Genomic DNA, 25,697 nt, shown 5'->3' on the forward strand with positions numbered 1-25,697 from the left:
CCAGCCCCTTGCCTCTCTTGAAGGGCTGCTGGGTAATGAAATAAAACGAACATGGAGTCTGAAGACCAGAGTCTAAGAACTACCTGCTGGTATTGGTCAAGAAACGTAAATCTCCCTGGTTCTCAGTTTCCTCATTGTTAAAGTAAGGGTGATATTGCCCACTTCATACAGAGTTATTAAGAGTCTTAGAGGGGGCCGGGCGCGGTGGCTCAAGCCTGTAATCCCAGCACTTTGGGAGGCCGAGACGGGCGGATCACGAGGTCAGGAGATCGAGACCATCCTGGCTAACACGGTGAAACCCCGTCTCTACTAAAAAATACAAAAAACTAGCCGGGCGAGGTGGCGGGCGCCTGTAGTCCCAACTACTCAGGAGGCTGAGGCAGGAGAATGGCGTAAACCCGGGAGGCGGAGCTTGCAGTGAGCTGAGATCAGGCCACTGCACTCCAGCCTGGGCGAGAGAGAGACTGCGTCTCAGACAAAAAAAAAAAAAAAAAAAAAAAAAAGTCTTAGAGGGATAAGATATATATTTCCCAGGTTACCCAAACAGATGGTAAAAATCACAAATCAACAGTTATCTGGCTTTACCATGACTTGCTCTATGAGATTCCTGGTGCATTCAATTCTGGATGCCACTAGCAATGTCTCAGACTCTTTGTTGCTTAGTCTTATTGAAAAATTATCAGAAGAATACAGGAATAAGTAATATCTGGGTCCTGCCTGTAAGAATATTATTGTTCCAATGAGAACACCTGGGCACAGGAAGGGGACCATCACACACCAAGGCCTGTCATGGGGTTGGGGGAGGGGGGAGGGATAGCAATAGGAGATATACCTAATGTAAATGACGAGTTAATGGGTGCAGCACACCAACATGGCACATGTATACATATGTAACAAACCTGCACGTTGTGCACATGTACCCTAGAACTTAAAGTATAATAACAAAAAAAAAAAAGAATATTATTGTTCCATTTTCATAGGCTCTAGGTATGATATTAAACTAAAACAAAATTTTGAGGCAGCAATATCTAAAGGAGTGATAATCCATAATTGAGTGTGTGTGCTAAACTTAGTTTTATGCTTTAAATAGAGGGTTACCCTAGGCTAATGCTTCTCAGATATGAGTATGCGTACAGGTTATCTCGGGATCTTGTGAAAATGCAGATTCTGATTCAATGGGACTGGGACGGGCAGGCAATTCTGAATTTCTAACCAGCTCCCAGGTGATACCAATGTGGCTGATCCAAGGAGCACACTAAAAAGTAAGATCTTATATGACTTTGGAAGAAAATAATTTGTCCCGGTAAGTGTTCTATTTTTTCTGGTTAAAATGCTTCATTACAAATAATGCCAGCTTATTTCTGGCAATGTTAAATGAAAAGGAAATGTATTAGAAGGATATCAGATAGCTCACAGTATTGATGGAGATGTTGGGGAACCATATTCAAGAAAGTAGTAGGATAAAAGAGAGGTAAGGCATGGCCGAGATCATCTTAGGAAGTCTGTTCAAGACTCCACTACTAGGAACAGCTGTGCTAGACCCTCCCCACAGCAGTGCTGGAGTCTTGGCTGCCATATATGTGACAAGTGATCTTTGACTGGCTTTGAACCTGTGCATCACTCTCTAAAGAGATTCAAAGCCCCAGGCTTGAGACATTGATTAACTATGCTGAAATCACAATCCTTCTCCCAGCTGCTAGAACTGCCTGCCTTTCCTTCAAGCAAGATTCTGCCTCTTACCCATTTTGCTATTTCCAATAAATACAAAGTGTATTTGAACATTGGTATTGAAGCTCAAAATGGCAAATGCCACAACACTCAAATCTTAGAAAGGTGGCACCAACAAGAACTCAAAGTCCCAATGCATCCTTTTGAAGAATGTAATTTCTTGGGATGTTATGAAACTTGCTAAAGTTTTCGTATAAAGTTAGTAAGAAGAAGTAAGACTAGAATTTTCAAATTATTTCCAATTTTCACCCTGCCCATTTCCTGAATCCTTTGAGGACTTTTCATTTGTTGTGTTAATTAATCATTTTACATATGTTTATGAGAAAAGTTGAGCAGATGGGAGATTTCAAAAGCCCATGCCATTTCATGGTCTGCTCTGTGGATTCTAGGGAAGAGAGTTACTGTTATGAAAAAGACTGATAAACTGTGACAATAGAGTAATAAAACTGGATTTATTTAACACAGAAACTTGCAATCTCTTTACTATATAAGTGCATTTAATAAGAGGCTGGAAAAGATAAAAATAGGTAAAGAGAAACATATTTCTATGTTATATTGAATAGGTAAAATATTTTAAGTGAATGTACCTTTAATGGAGTGTAGATGAAATTTTGAGTTAAAAATTAGAAACTTTAAAAGTCAGAGGGAAAAATTTTACAATGTTTCTTTAAGAATTATCAAACGAACTTTTTTTTTTTCTTTTTAAAAAGGTACATAAACACACACTCACATACAACTATTTCCTTCATGGCTGAGCCTTAGAGATTCCAAGTTATTTTTGGTTGCCAGATTTTAACCAAAAGGAAGTTTTATGGCTGAGTTAAAACCCCCCAAAAGCAAAGGTTACAATGGAAATGCTGACAGAGTCCATGCCATGGCAACATTTTTGAGTCTAGTTTTATTAAAACAATAAACAACTTTTGTTGAAAGTCAAGTGGATGTAAAAAACAAAAAAGCAAAAGAGAAAGGCCCCTTCCTGCATTTAATACCTAATCTCTCTGTTATTTTCTTGCCTGGGTTTTCATCCTGAGCTTGCTGGGTCTCATATGCAGTGTACTGATTTGAAATCAACCCTTGCACACCAGCTCCTTATAAAAAAGACAATGAAACATGAGGAGAGAAAGATCATGGCTGCATTAGCTAAAGTGGATACTAAGTGTATACTCATTTAGGGCACTGGGTATACTTATAACTGATAAACGAATCTGTGTTTCACATTTCCTAATTGTCTTTGTATGCACTTTTGTGCCAGATTATCATCTAACAAATTATACCTGTTTCCTCTTTTGTTGCCAAGTGACACATCAAGGTCTAAATAATACCTCAGGTTGTACACACTGTACATGCTCCAGGGAGACCAGAAGGCTCACGTTGCACAAGGTGGTTAGCAGATGGGTGAAGCTAGTTAATGCTTCTCCCGTTTAGTGTCTACAAAGGGAGCCTCAGTGACTCTATGGGGTGTGGGGTCATGGGGAAAACAAGAGTACTTTATTCTTCTTGGCCCTTTTCTCACCAGAAGTGATTCTGTGCATAGTGTTTAAAAATAACATGAATCTAGCAGAAAAATAAGAACCATTCAAGAAACAGCTAGAATACAAAAAATAAATATCAATGAAACCAAACTAAAATATAAAGGAAACCAAATTGAATATGCTGAAATGCCCAGAAAAGACATTTTTTTTTTTAAAAAGCCTTTGCATTTACAGAAGGTTATTGAAAATAACAAAAGGGAATAAGATGTTTAAAAAGTAACGATGAGCTGGAGGCAAAAGGGCAGTGAATTGGTGAGAAATTTTCCACTGCCCAGGGAAGTGCCTGAACCCAGCAGAACAAATGAACCCAAATTTGTTGTGCAAATTAAATTATATGGGAGGTTTGGTGGTTACATCTTCCAGTTACCAAGTCCTATCTGTTTGGACCAGGCATTCTCAAACCAGACTGAAAATCAGAATCACCTGTGTGCCTGGGTCACACCCCAGAACAATTAAATGGAAGTCCTGGGGTCTTGGGGATGAGATGAACATCAGTACTTTTTAAAGCTCCTAGGTGATTGCCTGGTGCAGCTGAGGCTATGAACCACTGACTTAGAGGGACCCAGCTGCCCTGGAAATATTGGCCTTTCAGCTGAAGAATAACTACAGATGTTTGTGGCAGAACATTTCCTCAAGGCAATTTACTGAGCCCCGCTGACTGTTCCCAGCAGTCACAATTCGGTTCTGTGGCTCAGAGCCCATTGGTAGAATGTGTATAGCAGATGTTTGAATGACATTAACAAATGGAAGCCTCCAAATCTTTCCTTGTTTAATAAGTAACAGCAGGTCCTTGTTTAAATAGTGATCATTAGTGATCAACTTTAATCCTTTGAGTATAAATCTCCCATTTCTTCTTCTCTTCTATAAACTAGCTGACCTTTGGATGCACATTGTGGATGGCAGCAAACTGGAATTTGGACTAGTTGAGTAGTCAATCAGATTTCTATGCACTCCATCTCATGTAGTTAGTAAGACTGAAATTATGGAAGGTGGTTGATTATTCTAGACATCTGAAGGATTGTTCTGAACTCAATCAATTTCTTCTTCATCAGCTGTTCTCAGGGCCAAAATGCTGAAAAGAGTGGATACCATTTGGGATATGGAAAGGCCAAAGTCAAACCCAGCTGGGACTCAGCAATAGAAATATTCCTTTTCCTCGTGTACTTTTAAAGTTTCATGTTTTAGTCACATTTTCATGATTATTAACTGTTACTTTGGGCAAAGGATTGTTTCTAAGAAGCCAATGAATTGCACATATACAAACAGGCTGTGTTTCGGATCCATTTGTAGGAAACACCTTCTCAGTCCTCTGCCTCTTATAACACTGTGGCTCCTTATGAATGCACCTGCAGGAGAGGCACACACTATGTCACTCAGCCCTGGCTGCTCCCTCAAGCAGGTGGTGTGTGGGTGCTTTAGCAGCCCTTTGAAGAACGTGATGCAGAACCTTGAGCTAATGAGGAGTACTGGGCACTGTCCACCTGCAACAGTATACTGCTCAGCAAATGTTCTCATCTAGCAAAGCAGCTGCCCTTTGTCCACACTCCAATTTAGACAGAAGGCAAATGAAAAAGGACACACACAATTTTTAGTTTTCATTCTCCTTGGAAACATTTCAAAAAACTAAGTAAACAACTGCCTCCTCCCCTCCTCTACCTCCAGGCTCTTTGGGAGCAACCCCTTAAAGCAATTGATGGTTCTTTGGGAGCAAAAATAAAGAGAAAGTGACTTCCTTTTTGAACTACCTTAATCTGTGAGAAAAAAAACTCTAAGTGATATGATGGGTGTAACAAGTCTATGTTTATCATGATTTATTGTTCACAAAGGGCTTTCTATAGATGATCTCATGTATTCCTTACAACTTCCTTGTGAAGATTTTGGAAGAGGTATTGCCATCCTTCCTAGACTAATAGGGACTAGAAAGGGTGGCAATATCTCTTCCAAAAACTGAGACTTGTTGATATTAAGTGAGTTGCCTCAGCAGTCAATGGCACTTTAAAATGTGTTTTACCTATTTTATAGGATTTTTTACATGTTGTTTTTAACAATGGGAAGGGGATAGCCACTAGGGATACCAATATACACTATTCTGAGCCAAAGAAGCCAAGTTAAAACATACCTTCATGGCACTTGAATTCTTTGTAAAGTAATTTTTGAAGTTGAATTGAGACTACCTGTTTAGAAGCTTGATTACAAACCCTTGGCTAGTTCTCTGACTTGCATATTTGTGTTCTGCTATTCCGTGGTCCTGAGACCAGCCTCAGTCCCCCAGGGTTTTCTAATTATAGACCTCTTTCCTCGTTACAATAAACCACTTATCACTTTGGGTCAACTTTCAACCAAACAAATCTCATTCAGGTAGGGGTCCTAAGTGGCTTCATCCTCTTAAACAAAGGAAAACCAAGATGGAAACAAGACAGGGAGCATTACAGTGACTTGTGCGCAGGTAGTGACCAATAGCTACTGGGTTTTCCCAAAAACACAAAATCAAGCAGATCAAGGTGAAAGGGTGGGGAAGTGGTGCTGACAGTGGCAGAGAGGGTCTGAAAGGATTTTCTTGCTTGTCTCCAAGCTCTCAAGATTTGCAGGTACAAGAGCTCATCCAGGGGCCAAGTGCCATCTGTTCGTCAGAGACCATGCACGCACTGTGGGCCTTAGGAAGAAGAAAGTCAACTGCAAAAGGATTCTAGAAAAACATAGGTATCGGGTCTTATATGCCATCTGGAAAATGCATAGTTTCCATGACTGGAAGTAAGAGGGTACCTCACAAGTCAAGACTGTCCAGTTTGCCTCAGGGTCTGCTTGTAGTTAAAGTATTTTTTTTTTTTTTTTTTTTTTTGACGTGGAGTCTTGCTCTGTCGCCCTGGCTGGAGTGCAGTGGTGCAATCTTGGCTCACTGCAACCTCTGCCTCCTGGGTTAAAGCGATTCTCCTGCTTCAGCCTCCCGAGTAGCAGGGACTACAGGTGCGTGCCACCACGCCTGGCTAATATTTTGTATTTTTAATAGAGGCAGGGTTCACCATGTTAGCCAGGATGGTCTCCATCTCCTGACCTCGTGATCTGCCCACCTCAGCCTCCCAAAGTGTTGGGATTACAGGCATGAGCCACTGCACCTGGCCTAAAGTAATTTTTTAAAAAGTTATTTATTTTAAAACATTTTGTATTAATTACATTTATCCCCATACTTCTAGAGAAAGGGTGAAAAAACGCTTTTGTACATTATCTGGGAAATTACATACAGTGCATTGCTGGAAGTAATGGGCTTGGGATCCATAATACAATATTTTTAGTGATTATGATAAAAGTAGAGAATGATACACATTTTGAGAAACAATACTTTTGGTATCATCTTTATGATAATGGTATTAGAATTTATTGTGAGTTCTGGGATTCGTATATCTTTTATTTATTATAGTACTTTGAAATTTTCTAATTCTCTACACCAACTTTGAATTTAAATAAGAGAGACAACTAGACACTAGAACTAGGAGAGTTACAATCATTTAGTCAAAACTACAATTTTTATGAGAACCGAGGGTCAGGGAAGTTACATGATTCGCACAACATCAGACATCTTTTTAGAGGAAGACCTGGAACTAAAACTGAGGAAAAGATGCAGTGGATTCTTTTTCCTTTTTTGTGCATAAATTTCTTGAATCTTTTCAAATACATTGTGTGGAAACCACTCAGCAAGCAGATAAGAAAGGGTGCTTGAAATACAGGATTCTCTCAGAATGCTACAGCCAGTCAAAGTCAGCAGTGGCTGCCTCTGGCTGACCTTTAGGCAACTTTTATAATTCTGGCTGCCACCTCTTTGATTTTTTGGTGCAACTTAGTTGTCAGTTTAGCAGTTTATGAAGTACCAATACTAAATTTCTCGTTTTTTTCCAGTAAAAATAAAACAAAACATAGGGATTTAAGAATTCTATTTACTTATGCGTATCTCGATTATTCTATAAACTTCATGAAGTCAGGAAGTGAACTGTCTTGTTCACTGTCATATTCCTGGCGCTTCGCACACATTAGGGGCTCAATAAATACTGGTGTCTTTTGCAGATTTTTAACTACCTGACATGAAATTACCAGTAAATACTTGGGCATGCATTGAAAATATCTGACTATATGAAGTGTTTCTCAGGTCTAGGGTAAATATACTTTTAAAAATCTCTCTAAAACGGCTAGCTAGTAAAAGCTTTTTTATTTCTACATTTGTGTTTAAAATTTGAGAGTGACTTTTCTAGTAGTGAGAAAAATGTTCACTTGTAGGCATGGTTTCATGTAGGACAGAGTTGTGTTTTTGCAATTATTCAGTGAAGACTCATTGATTTTGTTTTACAAGGTGGATTTGGCTTGCAACTTCATTTGATTTTAATAAAATTCCTATGAAATAGGTGAGGTGGATGTTATCATCCCCTTTAGTTTATGTAATGGGAGGCTCAGTGGCTGACTTAGACCATTTCCTGCCAAAGAGGATTGAAAAAAAAATCCCGTCACTGGGGCTAAGGACATAGACCTTCTGACTCTAAATCCCATATGCTTCTCCAAACACCATGCTTTCTTTCCAGATAGAAACTGTGGCCTTAGTAAATTACTCATTATAACTTGCTGCTTTTTAAATGTTATTAAAGATCATGGTCCTGCCCCTGTTCCACTGGAGGACTGTAGAGCTTACTCAATAGAGAAGGTCAAGTTGCTGGTAGCTTCATGGGACCTTCCCCCTTTTCTGTGTAGTCTCCTCCTTTAATACAAAATTTGGTGGCCTCTCTTATATGCCTCAGTATCAAATCTGCTTGTGCAAAATTTCATATTCCTAAAAATCTCCAGATAGCAACAAGCTATACATTGGTCTTGTAAGAAATGTATTGTAATCAAATGTTGACAATAGAATTTGGACAGTTACTTTGAATTTATGACAATGAAGTTTCAAATCAATTTAACAAATAACATTGAGTACTATCTATGATTAAGGCAGATCTTGTGTTTGCAAACATACGACAGACTCCCTGTCTTTAGGAAATATGCAGTTTCATGGAAGAGACTGACCTGAACAATTAAATGTACGATGTAATGTATGCTAAATAATCAGGATAACCAAGCTGTTATACTTGGTCAGATCAGGGGTCATTTTACAGGTGACACATTATCTGGGCTTTAAAGATGAATTGGATGGAGCAACCATCATTCCAGGTGAAGGAAATGGTATAAGCAAAGGCATAGTGGCATAATGATGCAAGGCTTTTAAAGAAATGATAGAAACTATTGTAGTTAGGTTATAAAATTTTTAGGAGGAAATGATGGGAAATGAACATGGGCAAGCATATTGGACCAAAGTTGGGAGTCCTTGCATATCAGATCCTATTTGTGCTTATGGTTCAAATATTCTGGGAAATCTGATGGACAGATGTAGGTGGTAAGACTTAAGCATCTCAATGATTACAAGCTGAAGTTAAGGGCTGTGGACCATGTGTGATTCAGAGGCAGCCATGGCATATTAATAATGTAACTTTAGCAGGAGACCAATCTATGATACAAGGACCATATAGATCCTTACCCATTTATCTATAATAAATATGATTAGACAAATGACCTAATGCAGGGCTTATTGACTTGAATATGCATGGAAATTACCTATGGAGCTTGTTAAATGCAGATTCTGATTCAAAAAGTCTGGTCCTAACTTAAGCTACTGGTCCATGGACTGTGCTTTGAGTAGCTAGGACCTTCTGCACTGAATGAAAACCCAGGCTTTTGTGAGTCTCGTGTTCTAGACCTAATACTCTTTTGCATTTTGTATATAGGGCAAATAATTTAATTTTGCTGGATATCTTGGCTGTCAGGCAATTATCATTTTAAGACTGCCATTAACACCAAAAGCTTACTTAACCTCAATAATCATGATAATTAACTCTACCAAGATCTTCCAGCAAATGATTATAAAGTACTAGAGTAAATGTAAGACAAGTGACATCATTTAAAGTAAGATGTTTTTCTTGGAAGTAAACTTTAAGGCACTGAAACAATGAAATAACTTTATTTTTTAGCTATGTCTTGTGTAGACTGAAAGCTGCATCTGTTAAAAGAGTCAGAAAACAGACCCCTTCTGTCTAAGAGATTTAGATTAGATGAGATTTTGCCCGGAAAACTAGAGTGTTAATCGTGTCATTACTGGAAAAAGGTGTGGAATGTCTCAATCCCATCACAGTACTTCAGTCTCCATAAACACCCCAGTCTCCATAAACACCCCAGATTCTCTCTTGTATCCCTAGCCAGCTGGTGTCCTCACATTCCCTGGACACTTCCAATTTATGTTCTCTAAATTAGTTACAGGACAATGGCTGGCTGTACGTATTTACACTACCATTATACTTTGTTCTCCCACTTTTTGCTCTTTTAAAAGGGAGCACACAATATTCCAGTATGGTTTGAATTACTCAGAAAAATTGGGAATTTTAGAAATTCAAGCACAAATTAGAGTTTTGAATTTGAAAAATATTCCTGGAAAAAAGATTCTCCACTGAAACTCACAAGCACAAGATAATTCTATCTTTAAAAAGTTTCTTGCCACAGGATATCTGCTGGAGAAGAGAGTTCACTGTTGATTCTAATAGAGTGAAGAATTCATGACCAGACCGTTTTGTGCTATTGTTGAGATTAATGTCTACTTGTTTGCCTATTATTTAAGCCACCTCCTGTTAACGAGTACTCTGAAAAGACAACAAAACCAAAGCAAACCACAAACGAAAACAAAAACTCAAAATGAAACAAAAAGTTTTCCAATTCACTGAGAAGTAGGTTTTTAAAGGAATTTCGATAAACAAAAGACTGCTTATTTCCTGCAAAGAAAACTGTGCGTGTGCACGTGCATGTGTTTTGTATGTGGCACAGAAAGAGATTAAGGAGGAGTTTGTATAATTAAAATAGCAGATATGGAACTACTTGGAGGCCGGGCAATCATATATACAAGTTTAGGGCCTGGGTTAACGTTTCACAAAATAGAGAAAAGAAACATTATTTTCCATTTTTTTAATTTCGAAATGTATCCTGTATGTACTAGGCACTTTATTATGGATAAGGCTTAGTCAGGAAATAAAACAAGTCCAGGATTTTCAACAACAAAAACTGGAAAGAAATAATCTGTAAGCACAGAACACTTATTCCCAACTGCAGTATCTTGATATTTCAGGATGTTGGCAGATTTTGCAAGGGGTTTACAGATATTTTAAAATAAATTCCTAAAATTGTTCATGGGTGAGTCATTAAATACTAGTTGCATAGGATCAGAACCCCAAACATAAGTTTTTGTAAGAAAAAGTAACGTATGGTCAAGTAAGGCCCAGATCAGAAGTCAGAAAATGAAGATTAGATTTCAGATTTGCCACTAATGAACTGACTGACTGACCACCTACCCACCTACCTACATACTTAGGTAATCTTGGTTAAGTTGTTCAGTTTTTCCGAGCTTCAATGCCTCATCTTTAATATGGGAGTGACACTACTTGCCCTGACTTCTTTCAAGGGGTATTTTAGAGACCATAATAAAACAGAAATGTGAAAATGCTTTGTGGATGTCAAAGTGCTTTACAAAAATGAGGTAAGAGATAGTGTTTGTTATCTAGGGAATATGCAGTAGTTTCTATTTGCAGAAGTTACATTTATTTTTTTATTTTTATTTTCTACTTTTATTTTAGGTTCAGGGGTACATATGCAGGTTTGTTATATAGGTAAATTGTGTTTTATGGTGGGGTTCCATTTAATCTTCAACAAAATCATAAAAACATTTTGAGAGTTATTGCAGGTTGGGCTTCACAAGAGGCAGATTCTGAGATGGAGATTAACATGCAGGGGGTTTATGCAGGATCTTCTTGGGATCAACAGCTGTGGAAGGGAAGGGTAGGATTGGGCTGAGGGAGGAGCTAAGCAGGGAGGCAGTCCCACTGGAGGCCTCAGTGAACACTTTGGGAAGCTCTGAAGCGAGGGTGACTCTTCAGAGTTGTCCAGGGTGGGTGAGAGGCTCTGTGTCAATCAGTCATTGGACATGGGTCTTCCTGGAAAGAGGGCATGCCCTTGAACAAGGTGGTTGTCTTCATCTTCAGTCACATAATCCCTAATGGAGATTGACAATTGACCATCTGCCAGCAGCATTTCTAATAGGGATATAAAGCTCATCACTCCCAAAGGCGATTCTGGGGGTAAAATGCCCTTTAGCTAAAATACTAGAAGAGTCAAATGTTCTTTTATTTAAGCTGTATCACATTAGTGTCTCAGAGTGTTTTGCTAGATTCCTACATAAATAATAAGAGTCATATTAACTTCTTCCTTGCAAATACTGTTAGAATAGTATTTCCTGAGAGACAATCTTTATTGTTTAATGGTTTCAATTCCAGGAAACCATTTTTTTGCCCTAAATTTTGTGCTAAAAACATTTATAGAAGCAATATTTTTACATTCTTAGTGTTATCATAGTAAGGATATTTGCTCTTATGATTTAAAAATCTGCAGGACCCCACAGCTGTCTTTCTGAAGAACAGGGTGAACATGCACATTACTGTGTGGTATGTGTCATGACAATGTTGTCACTGTCCACAAATGCAGAGCTTCTCACTTGACACTCAGAATATACCCTGACGTGTCAGGGTGTTATTGCTCAGGGCCCATTTCAGAGGTGATGAATAAGGCTGAGAGCTTAAATAATTGGCATAAGATCACAAAGATGCAAAAGTCACAAAACCACTGCAAAAACCTCAGTTTTCTGACTTCGATATGGTTTGGCTGTGTCCCCACCCAAATCTCATCTTGAATTGTAGTTCGCATAATCCCCACCGGTTATGGAAGGGACCCAGTGAGAGGTAATTGAATCATGGTGACAGTTACCACAATGCTGTTCTTGTGATAGTGAGTGAGATCTCACAAGATCTGATGGTTTTATAAGGGGCTTTTCCCACTTTGCTTGGCACTTCTGTCTCTCCTACTGCCATGTGAAGAAGGATGTGTTTGCTTCCCCTTCTGCCGTGATTGTAAGTTCCCTGAGGCCTCCCTAGCCATGTGGAAGTGTGAGTCAGTTAAACCTCTTTCCTTTATAAATTTCCCAGTCTCAGGCAGTTCTTTATAGCAGCATGAGAACAGACTAATACAGACCTGAAGTGCAGCAATACAGTACTGTTCACTAGATTCCAGTCTCTCAGAGTAGAAGATTGCTCTCCATGTGCATGGACCTCACATTTATGTTCTGAGGATTGCTTTACCCCAGTAAGTCAGTGAGGATAGGCTAGTTCTCTTTCTACCTTCTGAAATTAAAGTACAGTAATATTTATCCATATGTTCATTCACTTAATGAATATTTTCTGAGTATTTATAAGGTAACCGACCTTGTACTGAGCCCTGGCGGTATAAACATAGACAAACTACAGCCCCTGCTTTTAGGAAGCTTGGCATCTACTAATTCTGACCTGGCATCTGCTTAGAGGAGCTTTGGAGATAGAGTGTTCTCCACTGAGTTAGAAAAAAGGGGCTGTGTCATATACTTCTTTAAATTTCAGATATACTTTCATTTAAAAATTGTGGCTATGCATAGGATATGAATTGTCAAGGTACTATAGGTCTTTTTCCCCTCTGAGTCCACAAACATGACACCATCTTATCTGCCTCTTGTACCTGAAAGAAGTAGAAGTTCTTTCAATTGGAAGATTGGAGGGAACGAAGATTTCAACGATGCTCTAATATTTTTCTGAAGTCTAAACAGAATCCCCAAACAGCTAGGGGCATATCCATTGTAAATCAAAGGAGGAATGTCTTCCACATTATTGTCTTAAGAACATTTCGGCTCTTAAGTTTCAGTTTATGATTTAAGAGATTTTTCTCACTTCTCATGCCTGAATCATGACATGGAATAGTTTTACTATGTAATGATTACATAACCGAAATACAGGAAGACTCTGGAGAGTGCTAAAAAACATTAATACTGGTGAATTGAAATACCATTTCTGAGTAGTTTAAAAGTGAATTCATTCTCAGTGTCTTTGTTTTGGAATTGTTTTAGAAGCTGCCCCCTAGAAAAGCAGTACCAGTTAGAGCCACCTGTGCCCACTGTCACAGGAGACTAGAGCTGGAAAAGGCATTGATTGACCTTGACTAACGTAATGATTGGTGAGGAAGTCAGTTTCTTTCAAAATTGATTGAAATTCTGTTTGCTTCATAGCAACAGAACCTCCACACTGAAATATATTCATTGTGGATATATATTTGTTGCTGGTTTATATGTCAGTAATTAGGAATTGACCCCTCTGCTCAAGGGTTATTAAAATAGCTTTACATGAACTAGGCTAAGTGGCCCTACTCTGATCAAATGGTTTTGTATTTCGCAGAACTGGCTTTAGACTGATAATAAAATGCCAACATGTGGGGTAGTGAGTTTTTAATTTATTTTCGATCAAATATATTCAAATATATTATTCTTTAAGACAGGTGAAAATGTAAGTTATCCTGTTTTCTTTACTACTCTACCTTTTATTTCTATTGAAAATACTCAGCTTACTTCTAGAAGTCTAAATGAAGTGCACAGTCGAAAGCATATAGCAGATGACATAAGTATTTTCCAAATATAATTTTTTTTTCAGAATAAAAAAAGTAGATCTCATAGAGTTAGAGAGTAGAATGGTGGCTACCAGAGGCTGGGAAGGAAAGAAGGGAGAGAGGGATAAAGAGAAGTTGGTTAATATGTACAAAAATACAGTTAGATACAAGAAATAAGTTCTAGTATTTGATAGTACAGTAGGGAAGTTATAGTTAACAATAATTTATTCTATCATTAAAAATAGCTACAAGAATTGCAATATTCCTGACATAAAGAAAACATAAATGTTTAAGGTAATGGATTTGCCATTTACCCTGATTTGATCATTACACATTGTATATAGATATCAAAATATCACATGTATGTGATACAGGAAATGTGATACCCCAAACTATGTACAATTAATTTTAAAAATTAAAAAAAACCCCTTTTATGGGGCAAGTGGAGTCTACCATTGAAGCCACCTTTACAAAATTGTAACTGAGGAAATTTTGACAGTGAAAGAAATCAGACCTAACCGACTCCATCTTGCTTCTGAACTTTAAGGTGTCCTTGTTCATTCCCGGATGTAGGCCAAACTAACTCTGGGAAGGAATTCAGTTCATGATTTGACTCTGAAACAAAATTGATAACAGCTCTTTCCTGAAGAGACCCCCTTCTTGCCTGGGGACCAGTCTGCCTTGCAGGACTAACAAATTAGCTACAAGATTTGAAATTACAATATAGGGATTGTGCAGACTCTGGCTCCAAAAGTCTGAACCTCCCCAGATTGCTTCTGGGGATAACCCCACTATTGGAAAACCTAAGATCAGTACTTGAGATATTTTGCAGACCCTGTTCTCAATGGATCAGCAGACACCACCCAGACTGGTAATCTGGCTCAACTAGTTCTACCATCCCAGGAACAGAAGACAGCAAGAAAACCTCACTTCGTCCCCCTATGATTCCATCTCCAACCTGATCAATCAGGTCTCCCCATTTCCCAAGACCCTACCCGCCAAATTATCTTTAAAAACTGATCCCCAAATGCGTGAGGAGACTGATTTGAGTAATGATATAACTCCAGTCTCCTGCATAGCTGGCTCTGTGTGAATTACTCTTTCTCCACTGCAATTCCCCTGTCCTGGGAAATCGGTTCTGTCTAGGCAGCAGGCAAGGTAGACCCCTCGGGTGGTTACACCATTACATATTCTAAAGATATTACAAAGTAATCTGATAATTAAATAGTTTCATGATTTCTTATTTCAGAAATAATCAGTATATCAGTACCTTTTATTGTCCAACATCTGAAAGCAGGAAGCACTGACTGAGACATGGTTTGTCACTCATGTGCACAGTTTCTTTTATGGGGAGAACTGTTTTATTTGGCATAAAATTGATTTTTGTTGTTATTGGCTTGGGTAACTCAGTTCTTAGATTAGCAATTTATAGATGTGATTATTTCAGTACATAAATTTGCAATGCTGGTGAGGGGAAAAATATTAGATGTATTTATCAAAAAGTATTACCTCTTATTTAAAACTCTTTCCCAGCTTCTGGGATTAGACATTATAGATATATTCCACATTTGCAGCTGTAAGACAGTTTATATTTTAAATATTCAGAAAAGACAATAGTAAGAAAAGTAAAAAAAGGGCTGTCTTTTCTTACAAGCAAATCATTTAGAAGATACTAGTACTGAACTCTTTTATGGAGAAATTAGGTCATTTTTGGCCCATTTGCACATATTGAGAATAACCTGTTTTTCTAGTTTTTTAATTCAAGGACCTAATTTTTCCCCAAAGAGTATATAGCCTATAAAAATGAAGCATAATTCTATCTGTTACACTATCTTTTAAATATACCAAAAGATGAGAGGCCAGAGTTCCTATAGAATCTTTGACATTGCTATTTAATCCTAACTTTAAAAAATGTTTTGTATTTTTTATAATAAGTACTTTGTGAACACTGCCACTTTTTAATTAAAATAGTATAAATTACGGTTTAAAAAATAATTCTTTGATTAATAATGGACAATGAATAAACAACTTATTTTCAGAGGCAAGGGAAACATCTTGGGCTTAAGCTTAAGTAACTAATTAAATAAACATATTTATTTCCCCTGTGATATCAGTGTCAGGTCCTTGACAAGTATTTGTCAGTCTACAATTGTGAATGAGCTGGTAAACAGATCGATCAGACTGTTATCTTTTCACTGGTGCTAGTATCCACAATGATCTCATTCGCAAATTCTTGACAAATTTAAGTAGACAAATAAGCTTCTCCTGCATATTTTGAACCAGTTATTTGGTTTACTTCCTACGGTTTAAATTCCCTGTATTCAACTTCATTTTGACTTGTGCCAACCCCAAAACAATTCTCTTTCTTTTTTCCTACTTCCAAATCTGGCTTATTTAGATAAAAGATTATTAACTTGACATGATTACTTACATTTTAATCTTTAGTGTGGTGTCAAAGAATCCTAATGAAAGCAAACTTTAGACAATCTGAGCTGCTGGGTAATTTATAAGTAATCTAACTCACTATGGTGAGTTCACACTATATACATGAGACAGATGCAGAGGGGTCAATTTATGTACACAAGTTCATATGGTTACTCGGTAGAGCTTGGAATAGAATCTAGGTATATGAACTCCTAAATCCCCAAAGTATAGAAATCACACACACACACCTGGTTAACTGTGCTTTCCTGGAAATAAACTACAAACTAACACCTTGATTTCAGTTTGAATTGTGAAAATAATTTTACTCTTTCTGCAATTTCCAATTGTCAGATTCGGTCTGGCCACTTTCAGGATAAGCACTAAAGCAATTGGGTATTTGGTTGATACTGACACACAGTATGCTCTCAAATTCCTTTTTATTCTGGAGCTTTCAAATAGAAAACTAAATGCTTGATCAGCTTGGGGGTGGAAGTTGTCATTTGTCTCACATGTTAAAATATAGTACTGTTTGTAATTCACAGGTAAACCAGACAGCAGTATATTAGAAATAATTGGCAAGCAGATTGGACACTGGAAATAGTGAAAAAAATGTTGGCGTTTGCCAGAGAAAGCATATGCAAAAATCTTGCATCTCAGTCCTGGTCGTGGCTGCTGGATTCTGCCATGAACAAATCAGTATTGGGGCCCTCTCTCTTTTTTCTGAAAAGCTACTCCAGTCTGGAAAACATTAGAGAAGCAAGATAATTCTAAAGGAAAGAGGAAAAAGCAGAGTAATTTCAAGTCAGTACTGTGTCAGAGACCTGATCTTTATAAGTACATTATAAAATACCAAAGCTAAAACTGAACAAATGGAAAAATGTGATACTTACTGGTAGAGAAAAACTAAATTCTACAATATAAACTCTTCACATACACATAATGGATGTTACATATGATTCTTTTTTGTAGCAATAAGTTATAAAAAAGAAGGATTTTTAGCAATAGGCAAAATTAAGAAATAGATTCTGAATTATTTATAGGAAAAAAAATTGACACAAGGTTTTAATTAATGCCTGAAATCATGTTACATTATGTCTTAAGATGCTTGGTCTGAACAAAATAGAAGAAACCAATTTTCCCCGGAATATAAGTTTAATGAGGGCAGAGTGGTTTCAATTTCCTGATCAGGAGATTTGAGGCTAACTTTTGATGATTATTTAGTAATAAAAACTAGCAACTTATACAGAGTGCTTCATTATACATCATCTCACTTAATTTTCTTGTAAGGATGAGGTAGGGCAGACATTATCATTACCATTTTTACATAAGGAAAATGAGTTTTGGTAAAATTATATAACTCACAATGGATAGAATCAACATTCAAATCCAAGATCCCAGATTCTAAATTCTAGCTCTTTCACTCTATTGTATTGATTCGATGCATCTTTTTTCATGTGTAAAGTCATTACTGATCTACAGAATGCAGGGTCATCAAATCTTAAAGATGTTGTTATCAAAATCAACCTCCCCACTAATACACAGTTCTCTTCCACAGTGTCTGTAGATACTTGACAGGTTCAGGCAAGTGGAGTTTACTTGTTTATCTAACAGTCCATTCCATTAAACAGCTGTTCTTTTTAGAAAGCTATTTCTTAAGTAGAGTGAAATGTACCTCTTAGTAATACCTACTAATTGCTTCTAGTTTTGGTTTCTGGACCACTTTGGACAAAACTACTTACTCTCCAAATTATTACCTTTTAAATACCTAAGACAACATTCTATTCCTTACGCCTTTGAGTTTTTCCTGGGCTAAATCCTCTTAAGTTCTCCAAGTCTTTTTTTTTTTTTTTTCTTCTAAATGTGATGTAATTCTTCACATCACTTATTTGTCTCAAGTTTGCCAATTTCCATGTAAAACTGAATATTCAAAATTCATTAAACTACTCAGATGTTTCTTGACTAGTAAAGAATATAATTTTTTTTGGCCAAGATTCCAAAATTTAATTTTTATTTTGATTTATATTTTGGCTTTTATTGAACTTGGGGTTCAGTAAAAATCTCAGGTTGATTTTTTTATATAAAATATTACCAAACAAAGTTTCTAAACATTTATCTCTTGGGCTTCTATTATTTTAGTTGCTTGAGATAATTTTGAATATTGTTTTTCCAGCCCTATTCCACCCTGCCAAACTAAGGAACAGCTCCATATGTGATAAGCTGTCTTCAGTGCCTTCATTCTAAGCATTGATAACAAAGCTGAATAGGAGTGAAACAAGGTCAGGGTCTTCTGACATCATAAGATTGGAGAGCTCAGTAACACTGAGCCCTTTCCCATTCTCTGGTACTTTTGTTCTCCAGATTTCTTTCTCGAGATACCAAGAATGATGGAAATTGTTTAATGCTCATTCCTCTCAGCTCTTATTGCATTTAGCAATTACCTTTTGCAGTGATCCTAAATACCTGCTTAACTCAGTTTTTCTCCCAGACTTTAGACACTTAGCAGAGGACTCACCTAGAGGAGGAATCCAGTAAATATTTGCAGCTTTGTTTAATAAGATATGGCATATTGGTGAACAATTTGGCCTTCTCTTTCCCTCTGAAATTCACCTAGATGCTCTTCATACATTAAATAAAAATGTTCAAAATTGAACTTGTCATCTTCCTTTTGACCCCTCTCCTCCTCTTGGTCATACTGGTTCATGGTCCCACTTTATCTCTGACATCAAATTCTTACCAACATTTTGGCCTTTGTATTTCTCACATCCAACCAGCAGCTGCATTGCTTAATTTTAGTTCTACGAATCTCCCATGCTGAACCCTTATTCTTTATTCTTGATGTCTCTATCTTGCTCAGTTCTTCTTTTCCTTTTTCCTGGATTATGACAAAACTATTATCTGCACCTGATATCACTTCTGCCTTAACTCCCCACTGTCTGTTCCTGAGCACTGTTCTGATGGATTATGTCACATCGTAATCACGGTCCACAGTGACTGTACACTGATATATTCCTCAGTCTGACACACCCCCACGAGTAGAACCTGTCTCTTTATTCTCCTTCATCGTTTCTTCCAGGTGCCCTTTGCTCTGGTCACCATCTACCCTCTCAGGTACTTTCTCAGCTCTGTATTTATCATTTGCTTTTCTTCTGCTCCTTGAATGATTTTTCTCATTCTTGAAGGATTTATATAGGGTGTGACACTTGGTTTCTGACATGCATTTGTACAAATGGAGACTCATCTATGCATTTATTCAATTTATATTTGTTGTGTCTTGGGAGTCAGACCTGAGTTCTAAGGCTGCCATCTAGCACTGCACTACCAGGCAATTTGATTAAATCTTTTAACATGAAATTTTCTTCACTTGAAAGTGGAAATGGTAATACACCCCTCACCGGGTTTGAGAGCTTTAGATAATGCACATGTTTCAGCACTTGGGTTGTGTTTACAGGTCAACAAATAGTAAAAATTATTTATATCATTGAGCTTTTTTTATGTGACAGGCATTCTGCAAAGAGCTAAGGAGATGAATGAGAAAAGTATTTGTTTCTGAAAAATTCAAGGCAAAATAACTATGTTAAATATAATGTAATTTTGGAGGTTTTAAAAGTGAGGTAGCTTTTTTTTAAGTATAGGCATGGAAAAAGATATTCAAGTCACATTTTTTAGTGAAAAAAGCCAGTTGTAAATAGTCTGCATTGCACAAATCCACTGTGAACATTTTACATATTACTATTTGCATATAATAAACCTGGAAAAATTCCCTCTCAACTCTGAGAAATGCTCATCTCAGAAGGGGCTAGTGATGGCAGTGGTAAGATTATTTGGGCTTTTAATGTGCTAAGTATGTCTACATTTATACACATACACGTGTTTTTAAAGACTGAATACATATGAAATTTATAAACAGAAATAATGAGAATTATGTAAACAATGATAAAATAAGGTACTCAAATACAAACACATACCAGACATTCAATAGGGGTACAAGTCAGGAAAATAGATACTGTAACTAGAAGGGAGGAAAGGTGTGCTCTAGTCACCAAATCCTTTCTTTATAGGTTTTCATCCCTTGGTCTCTGCCCTGTTTCTTTTAATTCAATTTTATTTATTTATTTTTTATTTCAACTTTTATTTTAGGTTCAAGGGGTATATGTGTAGGTTTGTTACATGGGTAAATCGTGTGTTCCGGGGCTTTTTATCACCCAGGTAATAAGCATAGTACCTGATAGGTAGTTTTTTGATTCTCACTCTCCTGCCACCTTCAAGCAGGCCCTGATATCTGTTATTCCCGTCTCAGTGTCCACGTGTACTCAATGTTTGGCTTCTACTTTAAGTGAGAACATGTAGTATTTGGTTTTCTGTTCCTCCGTTAATTTGCTTAGGATAATGTCCTCTAGCCGCATCCATGTTCCTGCAAAGGACATGATTTTTTTGTTTATATCCACGTAGTATTCCATGGTGTATATGTACCACATTTTTTTTATGAAGTCCACTGTTAGCGGACCTCTAGGTGACTTCATGTCTTTGCTACTGTGAATAGTTCTTCTATGTTTCTCTGTTCTCAGATTCCTTCTTTGAAAGTGTGCCTAAGACCCCAGCTCCTCTAAGACTAGAGATATGTGCTGCTCTCCAAAAAGCATTTGTATCCTGGCTCTGAACTCAAATCTAGTAGCCGAGGTGCAACTATCTGCATCAAGATATACCCAACTATAACCTCCACTGGGACCTCCGCCTGTTGGTTCTCTTAAACTCTATGTTCTGGCCTGGGCCATTTGTTAAGACTTTGTTTTTTTCACATGCTGAAAATTCACACACCACCACCTGCTTTGTGGGCTGTCTCTCCCCTTCCTTGCTGTATAGATTTCTGTTTGCAATCTCTGAGGATTGGTCCACTAATAGCCAGTGCCATCCTGGGGTATTAATTTATTTATTTCAGTCATATATTGTAGTGAAAACGTGGACTTTGGAACAACAGATCTGAGTTCGAGTGGCAGGATACTTTATGAATTATGTGAACTTGGAATTTTTTCCCTCTATTTTGTCATCTGTCATTGATTATGTCTATATTATTATTATTATTATTATTATTTTTGAGACAGAGTCTCTCTCTGTCACCCACACTGGAGTACAGAGGCGAGATCTCAGTTCACTGCGACCTCCACCTCCTGGGTTCAGGCAATTCTCCTTCCTCAGCCTCCCGAGTAGCTGAGATTACAGGTGCCCACCATCACACCTGGCTAATTTTTGTATTTTTAGTAGAGACGGGGTTTCCCCATGTTGGCCAGCGTGGTCTCGAACTCCTGACCTCAGGTGATCCACCTGCCTGAGTCTCCCAAAGTGCTGGGATTATAGGCATGAGCCACCACGCCCGGCCGTCAATATATATTATTAAGTATATTGCTAGGTTCTATAGGTTCACTGTTGAAATAGAAATACACTTTCTCCCTATTGAGCTCATGATCTGCTATAGGATACAGAGAGGTGAACTTAAAAACATAAAGAGGGCTGTGATAATAGAAGTATGGGGTATCCTGGCAGAAAGAAGTGAGACACTGAACCCAGATTTGGGGTCGTCAGGAGAGAGTGAAGCCCCAGCTGAGACCTAAAGATAGAGAGATTAGCTGTCAAGGGGGATGACAAGAGTAGGGTGGGGACAAGATAGTCTAGGCAGATGTAATAGTTTAGGCAAAGGTCTAGAGACAAAAAGAACATGACATTTTTCTAGAACTGATGGCTTGTGGAGCCTGTGTGTAAAGGGAATCGGACTAATAAGCTGTATCAACCAGGGCCTAGTCAGTGGTTTGAGGGGTTTAGGATTTATCGTATAGAAAAACAAAGCAAAAAAAAACTAGGAAGCATTTGAAGGACTTTGAGTAAGGAAGCCATATTAGTATGTTCTAACACTGCTATAAAGAAATCCTGAGACTCGGTAATTTATAAAGAAAAGAGGTTTTCTTTTATATTTATAAAGAAAAGAGGTTTGGCCCATGGTTCTACAAGCTGTATAGGAAGCATGATGCAGGCATCTGCTCAGCTTCTGGGGACACCTCAGGAAACTTACAATAATGGGAGAAGGCAAAACGGGAGCTGGTGCTTCACATGAATGGAGCAGAAGGAAAGTGAGGGAGGTACTACACTTTTTTTTTTTTTAGATGGAGTTTTGCTCTTGTCACCCAGGCTGGGGTGCAATGGCGTGATCTCTGCTCACTGCAACCTCTGCCTCCCAGTTTCAAGTGATTCTCCAGCCTCAGCCCCCTGAGTAGCTGGGATTACAGGCACCTGGCTAATTTTTGTATTTTTAGTAGAGATGGGGTTTCACCATGTTGGCCAGGCTGCTCTCGAACTCCTGACCTCAGGTGATCCACCTGCCTTGGTCTCCCAAAGTGCTGGGATTACAGGCATGAGCCACTGTACCCAGCCAGTGCTACACACTTTTAAACAGACAGATCTCACGAGAACTCACTATCATGATGACAGCCCCAAAGGGGGTTGTGTGAAACCATGAGAAATGACCCCCACTAATATGGACAGGAGACAGGGAAATACTGAGTAGATGAAAGTGGTTCCCCAGCAAAGGCACCACCCTCAAGCCTGAAGACCCACAGCCTTAAGTGGGAACAGCCATTTCTGTTTTCACACCCAAAAAGTTGCATTTTTGGCCTACCATGCACCCCCATCCTTTACCCACATAAAGTCTGAGCCCAGGTTCCAGAAGCAGATGAGGAAACAAAGACAAACAGTGGAATGCTGTAGCAGAGAAAGAGAGAAGAGAAGGAATGTCTGAACACCAAGAGGAGCTCAGCTGGAGGTGGTTGGAGAGTTTGGCCACTGGATGACCAAAACTCCAGGGGAAGATCATCTTCCCACTCCATCCCCCTTCCAGCTCCACATCCATCTCACTGAGAACCACCTCCACTACTCAATAAAACCCTATATTCATCCTTCAAGCTCACATGTGACCCAATTCTTCTGGGATGCTGGACAAAAGCTCAGGATAAAGAAAGTTGTCACACTAGCCCCCCTCCCTTGTGAAAAGGCAGAGGGTCCATTGAACTGGTTAACACTTAAGCTGTCTGTGGATGGCAAGGCTAAAGGTGCATTGTAACACTGGGGTTGCAGGCACCCACCCCTAGACACTATCGCAGAGTCAGAGCCCGAAGCACTTGCCCCGACTCCTGCACCTGCCCATCTGCATGCTCCCTCTCCCATCAGGGGTTTGAGCATTGGTAACCAAACATGTGAGTCACACCCCTGTCAACATCCTGTAAGGGGATGAGGGAACTCTCCCGTTTCACCATGATCCAGCCAGTCCCCAGCTCCAACATTGGTGATTACAATTTGACATGAGATTTGAGTGGGGCCACAGATCCAAACCATATCAGGAGCAAAAGGGTAAGGTTTTCATCTTAGAAATGTTTCTTTGAGTGCCATATAGAGAATGGGTAGAGGACTAGAAGTTACGAGAAAATTTGGAGGTAGCTGCAGTATGCTAGGATTCATGGAAGCAGAATCTGCAAGCACTCAGAGAAAATAATATTTTCAGTCGCAGAGATTTCATAGATGTACATGGAAATATTGATCTCATGAGCCACACTTGTTGCCTCTTGATTATTTACAGGTACTTCTGGAGGCATATGTGCTTCAAGCCTAAGTATAACTAGTCAAAATAAACTGGATTGTTAAAAGACTTTTTTATATAACTGTTAGGTTGTTCAATTCAGGACTCACCACAGATGTCAGAACTTTTATTGTAATTAGGTTGTTGTCAATAATTATGTGTACTACTGAGTATGAAGTGAGAAATTGTGGCACATTTTAAACTGATTCTCACAATGTTTCTGCATTCTAATTAATTAACATCTTTTTAACTGACTAATTTGCATAAGAATCTCCCTTTTTCGAGTAGTAAACAGAATGAAGTTGCAGCCTTTATGTGCTCAACATATGTAGGAATTACTTACAGTGATGGATGATGTTGTAAAAAAAAGTTTCTTTTAGTTTGTTTTGCCCACTGGAAGAATCTTTTATCTTCTGGAGATAATAGATATTTTATGGTTTTAATTTTGAACAACACTCTTAAAGGAAGATAATGGCCAACTACCTTGCCTTTAAAGGGGAAAGAAGATGAGAGCTTTGCTCAAAACAATATTGTGAAATACTTAGCTTAGACAATGAAGGACTTTTTTGAGGCTTTGGGAGTAGTTTTAGGGTTGTTGTCACATGACTGACATCACATGATCATGTAGATGAAGAAAGCAGATTAACTTTACGTTCTGTAAGAAATAGGACTGGTAACAATTGATTGAAGTTGAAGGGGTGGTGATTTTTTTATAGAGCATATAACAATCATAGCAGCCTAAGGAGGATGTGACTTATGAGTTTCCTAGGGAGAGAATACAGTCAGAGTTCTTAGTTTCTGTTTCCAGTTGGGCCAGTAAAGACCCTTCCTCATCCCTCTTTTCTACTTATCACTAGAGACAGAAACTAAAAACCTAAAACAAAACAAAACAGAGCAACAACAAAATAAGGCAAGCTGGACAAGTTTGGTTTAAACATTAAGTTATTCAACAGATATGATTATGGTATTTCAATTGTGTAGGTTGTATTCTTTACAAGGGAGCTTGACCAAGAGGGGTTGCTCTATTGGCCAAGCCAGGTATCTTGACTGAGAACCATGGTTGCCAGTTACTGTCGTGGGTGCTTAGAATATATCGATGAACAAAAGAGTGAAAAACCCTTGCTGTAGTATAAGAAGATGAACCCCAAATACAACAGGTAAATTATATAATATATTAGAAGTTGATCGGTGCTATGAAATAAATTAAAGCATGAGTACAGTGTGGGACATTACCATTTTAAAAAGGGTTGTGAGGGTTGGCCTCATTGAGAAAGTGACTTTTCATGAGAAATTTTAAGGTAGCATGTGAATGAGCCTTAAAGGAATGTGATTATGGGACCTGAGTCACTTGACAGACAGCTACACCCTCTGCAGCTGTAACCTGGGAAGCTGTGACCCTCATTTTTCTAATGATAGATTAGCCTTTTCTTACCTACAGTTTTAAAAAATGTTTTAAAAGAATACAGGGTGCAAGAGACGAAGACCCTGCCCTCTTCACTGTTAACATATCTATTATAGATTAGCTTCCCTCTTACGTCTCTTACGCAAAGACCTTATCATTATCAAACTGTTACAGAAAAGGGGTCTGGATCCAAACCCCAAGAGAGGGTTCTTGGATCTCACACAAGAAAGAATTAAGGGCAAGTCCATAGAGTAAAGTGAAAGCAAGTTTATTAGGAAAGTAAAGGAATAGAAGAATGACTATTCCACAGGCGGAGCAGTCCCAAGGGCTACAGGTTGCCCATTTTTGTGGTTATTTCTTGATGATATGTTAAACAATGGGTGCATTATTCATGCCTCTCCTTTTTAGACCCTATAGGGTATCT

Source organism: Papio anubis, chromosome 8, assembly GCF_008728515.1.
Source record: "Papio anubis isolate 15944 chromosome 8, Panubis1.0, whole genome shotgun sequence".
NCBI classification, from domain to species: Eukaryota; Metazoa; Chordata; class Mammalia; order Primates; family Cercopithecidae; genus Papio; species Papio anubis.